The following is a 9058-nucleotide window of genomic DNA, read 5'->3' on the forward strand; positions in this document are numbered from 1 at the left end:
TGTGTCGTAGAGTCATGTTGTGATGCTTCGTTGTATTTGCACATATCGAGCATATTGTGTGTATGTTTGAAATGCTTGGTATGTGTGGGATCTGACTATCTAGTTGTTTATCTTTAGTAGCCTCTGTTACCGGGAAATGTCTCCTAGTGTTACCGCTGAGCCATGGTAGCTTGCTACTGCTCTGGAACACTTAGGCTGGCCGGCATGTGTCCTTCCTCGTTCCGGTGTCTGTCCCTTCGGGGAAATGTCACGCATTGAGTACCGGAGTCCTGTTAGCCCGCTACAGCCCGGTTTACCGGAGTCCTGCTAGCCCAGTGCTACAGCCCGGACCCACTTGCTGTTGATCGACACATTCGAGGCTGGGTCATGAATGCATGTCCCTGTAAGTCTGTGCCACTTTGGGTTTACGACTAGTCATGTCAGCCCGGGCTCCTTATCATATGGATGCTAGCGACACTATCATATACGTGAGCCAAAAGGCGCAAACGGTCCCGGGCAAAGGTAAGGCGACACCCGTGGGGATACCGTGCGTGAGGCCGCAAAGTGATATGAGGTGCTACAGGCTAGATCGATGTGACATCGAGTCGGGGTCCTGACACCCAAGTCTGGCCTCGCCTCCGCCGTTCGGCCACCCTGTCGTCCGGCTGCCCTAGCCATCGTCCGGCTGCCCTAGCCACTCCCTCTCCATCCTGACACCACAAGTGCACTCCCCATGCTCCGTAGAACCGCCCCACACCTTCAGCCCTTGCCGGAGTTGCCTGCATCGCCGTAACCCACCATCGCCCGCCGCCTCCTGTCTGCTCTGTTGTCGCACCTCGCCATCTTCCCAGGCCGCCCCGGCGCCCCTGCTGCCTGGGAACGGATGCGCAAAGCCCCGCTGGTTCCGCCGGAGGCCTCCGCTTGGCTGGAGCTGGCCAGAGCCGGCCGGCCCCAGCGCCCCCTGCCTCCGCTCTGCTCCAGGAGGGGAACAGAGGCGCGAGGTAGAGAAGACGCGCCCGTGCCCCCTCCAGCTGGCCTGGCGGGCCCCGCCTCCCATCCTTGACCCCACGCGTAAGTGACCCAGCCCCGGGCCCAGGTGTTTTAAGTGGAAACGTATTATTGAAAGTATGCTTTCCTTTTCCCGAAAACGTATTCTTGAAGTCCTTCAGAAAGGAAGGCATTTCTCCTCTGGAAAATGTATTTTCCTTTACTGCAAGCAAGAATATGCTTTCCCTGTTCTAAATGTGTATTTCTCTGAATGTGGGTCTGCTCTTCCACTCAGGACCTGGCTGTGAAGATTCTTTTTGTAGATAGGCCCTGAGCTTCAACACCTCACAACTTTTTGCAGGAAACTCCGATCGAGGTGAAACCAATGCTCACATCTTCGTATCGTCGAGCTCTTTCTATTGGATCCATCTTCACTAGGTGGTCCCGTTGTGAAAATGACCCGTTTTCCCTTGCCCTTATCAGCCCCCTTCGAGAGAGAACCGTCCGGCGTTTTGTTTCCATGGCTTCACCGCATTTCTTCCCGGAGTCTCCGTCACCCCCAGGCAAGCCACAGCAGCCACTTGCATGATAGTCATGCAGTAGACTTGGTTTTCAACTTGAATATTTAATAAAAGTTTGACGTTATCTGTCCGCCGGTTTGCTACTACTGTCGTTGTTTCGGTTATGCTCATTGACTCGTGTCCACCTTCATGCTATCTTATGTTGCATCATGTTATCCTGTGCTACTTGCTAGTATCATTTTCACATGTCATGCTTGGTAGTAGTAATACATGCTGGTAGAAGTAAGGTTCTTTCCGAAGCATGCTAACAGTCAGTTATCCAGTACCATTGCTATGCATGTTTTGTTGCACCTAGTTGGTTACATGCTTTCTTTGTAGTGTTCTTGCTATGTTCTTGCATGGTACTTATTCATGAGGTTAGTGGTCATGCTATTCTTATGGTAGTGTTATGCTTGTGTTATTCATGCTTGTTAGTATGCCATGGTCATTCTGATATATGATTCAAGGTGGTTATGCTCGATGATTATGTTGCACCTCCATGCTTATGTTGATATCATGCTCATGTATTGTAGTTGCATCATGTTAATTTTTACGACTCAACTTATTGCATTCAAGTTTAACCGGATAATAATGAACTTGAACATCTATTGTCTGAGTCATGGTGCCACTGAATCGAGCAGACTAGTGCAACCACATTTGCCTTTATGGAAAGGTCCTAATGCGGTCTATTGTCATGTCTCTCGCCGGTGCCTCCAACGAGGCAAGGTTATGGGCGTGTGCTACCCTGATCAGGTGGCGGACATAAGCCTTGTGTGCCTGTTGTTTTTGTGTACCCGGGTGGCCGTTGATGCCTTCGGTAGGCACGGGGCCACCCATGACTTATCCTAGAGGGGAGTTGGTCGGAGTGGCCGGGAGAGTGTCATGGCAGTAGATTGGTTTTGTTGGAATGTCGTTGGTCCACCCGAATGGGAGTGCGAGGCCTAGGGTTCCGTGGTGTGGGTACAGTGTGCTAACCTCTACAGAGTGTGTATTAAATCTATCGATAGTCGCGCCCACAGATAAGGGCTCAGTTCGAAGTCGGTCACACTATGGGTCAACAGTAATAATAATGATGTGCTTAATAACAACCTTGGTTTGATAATGAGAAATAAGTTGGTTGATCTTTATGTGATTGCGAGATGATCACTATGGTATCGAGGATACCAATGTTGGTAAGTGACGCATGTGTTGGTTACGAGGTAACCCGAGCAGAGTAAGTTGCTGCATGATATCGTTAACCTGTTGCATGTAGTTTTATCATGTTCAAATGATCATGCCATGCAAACATTGTATCATGTTTAGTTGTGCATGCCATGTAGTTCTATGAGTATTTTGGTCATGATTGCTTTAACCTGGTAATGCCATGTTGTTGTTTGTCTTGACTGCTTTTGGTTTATTGTGAGCTTACAAGTACATTCAATGTACTAACATGGCGTGTCATGCCAGTTTGCAGGTCGTGCCTGGATTGCTTGCTTGTTTGGTGTGGTTCCTGTGTTCGCGAGCTAGGATAAACGTTCCAGTCAGTCCCTGCGGATTGGAGTCCATCATCCACTACAAAAAAATACACTTCCGTGATGATACGTGTTTGTCATAGTAGGTCGCGTTTTTTGTCATGCATGTACATCCATGAAAAATTTATGACAGAATCAAGATAGTCATACCTGTGCTGTCGTAGAAGTGTTCCATGACATTACCAAAATTATCATCACGGAAGTGTCCACTTCCATGACGATAAATCGCGCGTCACAGAAGTGCTTTCGTCAAGGGTGATCGACACGAGGCATCCACCGTAACGGAACGCCGTTAAGCTATCGGGTCGGGTTTTGGATCCGATAACCCGTTAACAGCCCCGACCAATGGGGATTTTCCACGTGTAAAATCATCATTGGCTGGAGGAGACACGTGTCAGGTCCGCGCTGGCACAGGTGTCACTCATCCAATGGGCGACACACGCCTATGATATGTTGACATGTGGACCGGCCCATCAAGTTTAAATGGGCCGGTCCAACTAAAGGCCCACAAGATTTTGCGGACCATAATGGGCCGGCCCAGCTAAAGGCCCACGAGATTTTGCGGACCATAATTGGCTGGCCCAGCTAAAGGCCCACAAGATTTTGCGGGCCATAATGGGCCGGCCCAGGTAAAGGCCCACAAGATTTTTGTGTGCCATAATCGGTCGGCCCTGGTAAAGGCCCACAAGATTCTTGCGGATCATAGTGGGCCGGCCCGGCTAAAGGCCCACGAGATTTCGCCGACATTAATGGGCCGGCCCAGCTGTAGGCCCACAAGAATTTGAGGACCCTAGTAGGCCGGCCCATTAACTGGCTGCCATGTTTTGGGCCAAATGCCGGCCCATATTTGATCCGGTACATTAATGGCCTGCCACGTTCGGCCTAGTAGTGGCCCATATGAGATCCGGCCCGTTAAAAGCCTACCACGTTCTGGGCCAAATTACAGCCCAGATCAGGTCCGGCCCTTTAAGAGGCTATGGGCTCAATTATGGCCCATATCAGATTCGGCCCGTCAACTTGGCACTATGCTTTTGGGCCCACTTGCTAAAGGCCCACTAAGTAATTCGGCCTGATACTAGTTTTGGCCTCTTAAGGGCCCATTTAACATTTCGGCCCTATATTAATTTTGGGCTGTTAAATGCCCGTCATATAGTTGGTCCTAACTACGGCCTGGTTTGCATCCGGCCTGCTCGCAGCCGATATCTGATTGGGACAAACAAGGACCGAGACAATTTTGGCCTGTTAAAAGCCCGTGATTTGATTCGCACAATCATGGGCCGGGGTTCACTTCGGGCTGTTGCCGGCCCGTTAGCTGTTCGGCACGTTTCAGGCCCAACCTACATTGTGATTGCATGACGGCCCGATTATGTACCATAATTTTACGGTTTGGCCGGTTTACTGCAAAGACATGATATATATATACAGTAAAATAACTGCAGCATCGTGAATAAGAAAAAACCTAGACTATACAATAAAGAAATTACAGCATATTACATCCACTAGGCATCAAAGTTCGCCACTATGATAATAAAGCACAAGCAGATAGCAGATTACATACACTGGGCATCAAAGATCGCCACCAGTGCAAATAAACATGATGGCAAAATAATATACAAAACTGACAGCACTTCAATAGAGTTCAAGAAAGGTTAGCCCTGCTGGGGAGCTGCAGCGCAAGCAGCTGAGCAAGATGATGAGACTGCGCTTGTTCAACACTTAAATCTTCCTCACTCTGAAAGATAAACAAGCAGACAGATGACAGGTTTTGCACATAAAAGTATCAGTGCTGACAATTCATCACATTTCTTACTGACGAATAAAGTGACACAGTTTAAAATTGCAACAAAATATGGTATTGCTCAGGTCAAGCCATTGCAGGAAATGACATTGTGAAGGAGTTGGCAGCTTCACGACACCACTGGATTACAGATCAAGAAATCATAAGTATCAATGGTTAGTGTGCTGTCAATTTATCCCATTTTAGATTGGCAAATAAAGAGACGGTTTAAATAATACTCCCTCCGTCCGGAATTACTTGTCATCAAAATGGATGTGTCTAGAACGAAAATACATCTAGATACATCCATTTCAATGACAAGTATTTTCGGACGGAGGGAGTAGTAGAATGATATGACATTGTTCATAGTTAAGACATTGCAGAATATGACATTGTGTTGTAGTGGGTAGGTTCACCACACCACTGGATTACGGATGAAGAAGCTTACATGCAGTGCAAAAGAAGATCAATTGCTCTGTATAGTTTAATTTACATGGTATGAATAAGGAACTTGGTTGTACAACTGAAAACTTAAATTGAGAAAGGACAAACTTTTATTTATGAACTACATAATAAACTTTAAACATGCAATTTGATGCAAACACCAAAAATAAACAGCTGTTGCAGTCATGCCTAACCAAATATATACAACAAAGTTTGAAGGCTTGAGATGGACAAACTTACATTATTGGTGAAGACAGGCTCTATAAAGGCCTTGTCCATGCTGATGGGGGGGGGCAATTCAAGAAGTTTACCACAGAATCTTCTTCATAAGCATTGTCTTTATTCTACATTTTGTTAAGAGTAAATATAGATGTGATAATATATGAAAAATGGAGAATATTTAAGATAAGATGAAGAGTGATGCTACATAACCAAGTAGCTATAAATGTAAGTGCAGCGATACAGGCAAAAGGTACAGCCAAGAGCAATGCACAACTAAACTTCTTCAGTACCAACCTTATGGTAAGAGTAAATATAGATCTGATGTGTAGAAAATGGAGGGCAAAGGAAAATAAGCTGCAGAGTGATGGTACATGAACAACTACCTGTCATTATAAGTACACTAATAAAGGACAGCATGTACTTACAAGAATAATGCAGAGCTAAAAAACATTGGCATTGGATATATTCTACACTAATGTAACCATTCATACAGATCAGATAATTTGGAGCGAACAATTGATAAGCAAGCTATCATGCATACTGCTGTCACATAATGAACTAGGTTTTGCATATAGTGATACAGGACAACAGGTACTAACAAGAGCAAAGCAGCGGGCAGCATATTTGCGATATCCTGTCGTTCTTTTCAAACCGGAATTATTCTTCGAGCAGATTTCCTGCAAAAAAGATCCGTAAGGCACATGCGGAAAAGTAGAAGTTCAAATTGTCATGTGATTTCATAGATAGTACCTCAGCCTGGGAACGAGACCAGTGCATAACAAGGTTTTTCCATTCAATGTCTTCTAAATTTAGCACAGGAGACTTCACCAGAAATTCGTTTATAGACTTGCCACCAAAGTGTGATTTCCTCAGGTAACACCGATACTACTGCAATGCTTCCTTGAAAAGCACAAGCAAGATTTGCTCGTCATGACTATCCAGATTGACCCTCGCCTAGTTACAACAATGTAATGTAAATCATTGATGTGTTCAATCAGCAGAAAACAGGAAAATAATAACCATGAATAATAGCACTTACACGTAAGTTGGACAGGAAGATGTGAAAATGAAGTTTGTCTTCACAATAATCTTCCCATGATGGGAATATATGCACGTAGTCCCTAACAACATTGAAAGCATTGTCTTTTAAACTGGGAACAAATGGAATGGGGTTCCAATCTGCAGGAATTGGCCGTCTCTACAGTTGGGATAGGTCTTCGGCCGGTGGACTTGCTGTACTTTTTGCTGGAGTGGGATTTTTCTGTGGTACGCCTGGTGCTATGGCAAATGAAATCGGTATACCTTTTGCTGGAGTGCAGGTCCTGTGTGGTGGGGCTAGTGGTGTGGCAGTGAAGTATGGGTACAGTCTGCTGGAGTCGGTCCTACGTTTTGTGTCACTGGTTGTACAGCCAATATAAGTGGGGTGATGTCTGATTTATCTAGCACCACCACGTTTTTCAAGGACTTTGCTAGTGCTCCTTCAGGTTCGGCAATCACCCTCTTCCTTTTTGATGTCTGATGCACACAAACAGCATTTGAGTGGAAAAACATGGTATGATGACAGATGGAATATGTATTGATAATGGATTGGCATGGCATCTCGACATATATGATGAGTAAACTAAGTAGATGGCGGTGCAAAAAAGTAGAAGAAATGCAAGACAACATATGCAAGATACCCGCAATCAATAAAACATTGCCAAATTAGAACAGGCACCTTGATGGGTGAATAGGACAGGCCATCTGCCTTTGACTCCTCGAGGTTAGAATAGTCATTAGGATCATATTCTGAACAAGAGTCAACAGGTGGGAAGCATATGAGTTTCATTGCATCCAGAATGGCACTCAATGCCTTGGTGCCAATTTTATAAGTCATTGCAGTGTTTAGCTTCAAGAGTAGACTGCTGCTAGTGCGACACAAAGCAGCTACATAGATCATAGTGTAGATATCATGGGAAAACCTTAAGCATCAGAGTAAAATCAGCAAAGTGGAACTTGTTGAAATATATGTGCTAGTATAGCCGGTACGGCTAGAAAGGCTTCGAATGCCAGCTCTCTTCAAGTGAAGGTGCGGTCCTGTTAATATCAGTGTAACTCTCAAAGGTGACACAGCCCTGCGCATTTCCTTGCTATTCTTATAGGATTCAAGTGGGCAGGCCACTACAAATCCTATTCCTATGTTTACAAGATCCTACGAATCAAAGAGGCTCAATGTGTCCATCACAACCGACCATATAGACCTCTACACTACAAATGTCCCTGCTCATCTTCAGTACAAGGAACATACTGTACTACTAGCATACTCCCTCCGTTCCAAAATATAAGTCTTTGTAGAGATTTCCACTATGGATCACATACAGATGTATCCAGATACATTTTAGAGTGTACATTCACTCATTTTGCTCCATATGTAGTCCATGGTGGAATCTATACAAAGACTTGTATTTAGGAACGGAGAGAGTACATATTAAAGAAGAATGGAAGAGGAACATGGTAAAGAAGAGCAAGCAGATTTTGGATAATAAAATGTTGGTTGCGCATTGCCCACACAAGATGAACTAGAGCACATTAAGAATGCAACTCCCAGCTGTCTCTCGACCATTTCAGGCGGTTGGATGAAGATCCTACGTCTCCTAACCCTTCTTCTTCATCGTCTCTTAATTCTTCCCATACAGAACACCGCACGGGCCGCCGGCCGGACCACCGGCCCCCACCGCCTGTGTTCCTCCGCCACCCCCACCCCCCACCCGCGTCGAGTTTTCTTCGTTCGGCGAGGCCCCACAACCACCCGAGCCCCTTGGATCGCACCGGCGAACTCCGGCGAGCTCTGAAAAATCGACTGACCCATTTTTGAAATTTAGTCTATTGTGATTTAACTAGTGTGGAATATAAAAGGGGAAAACCATAAGCATTGGGAGTATAGTGTTGAGCGTGCCATGGCGGATCTGAAGGTGCAAACCGTACAAAGGCAACTTCGCAACCAAGACAAGAAATCAGAGTAAAGCAGTGGTGATCTATTTTGTTGCTGCGATAAATAAGTTGAGCAGATACGAAAGAGTACCGCCTCTGGTGCGGCGCTGTGTACGCATTTGCTGAGAATTTGATGGTGTTGCGGTAGCGATGGCTGTCGGCAGTGTGGAAGCAGATCTAGGAGGGTAGATGGTGGCGGTAGGGCGCGGTGGACGAGACGGTCGTAGGAGCGGTGCCGGCAAGGTGGACGATGGCGGGGATGAAGCGAGAGGACGGGATGCAAGGATCCCGGTCCGAAGGCGTGGATGAGAGAGGTCAATCTCTTGTAATGGAAGGCAGCATCGGGGTATCAGCTACGGCATGGTGGAGGAGGACGGCGGTGGATGGGGTGGCGGACGGTGGCGGACGGAGGAGGGTGGAGTGGAGAGGGTGTTTTGGCGCCCATGTATTCAGGGCGCGCTTGTCTCAAATGCGAGGAAATTTACAAACTTAGCCCCCGTTTCAAATTTGTAGTACATCACAGCAACATTAGTCGGTTGGGGTTAGGACGGTAATCTCGTATACACCGAATATTTGCCGACGAGAGTTTGTTTTTAGCACCCACCGTG

This window comes from Triticum aestivum, chromosome 5B, assembly GCF_018294505.1.
Source record: "Triticum aestivum cultivar Chinese Spring chromosome 5B, IWGSC CS RefSeq v2.1, whole genome shotgun sequence".
NCBI lineage: Eukaryota > Viridiplantae > Streptophyta > Magnoliopsida > Poales > Poaceae > Triticum > Triticum aestivum.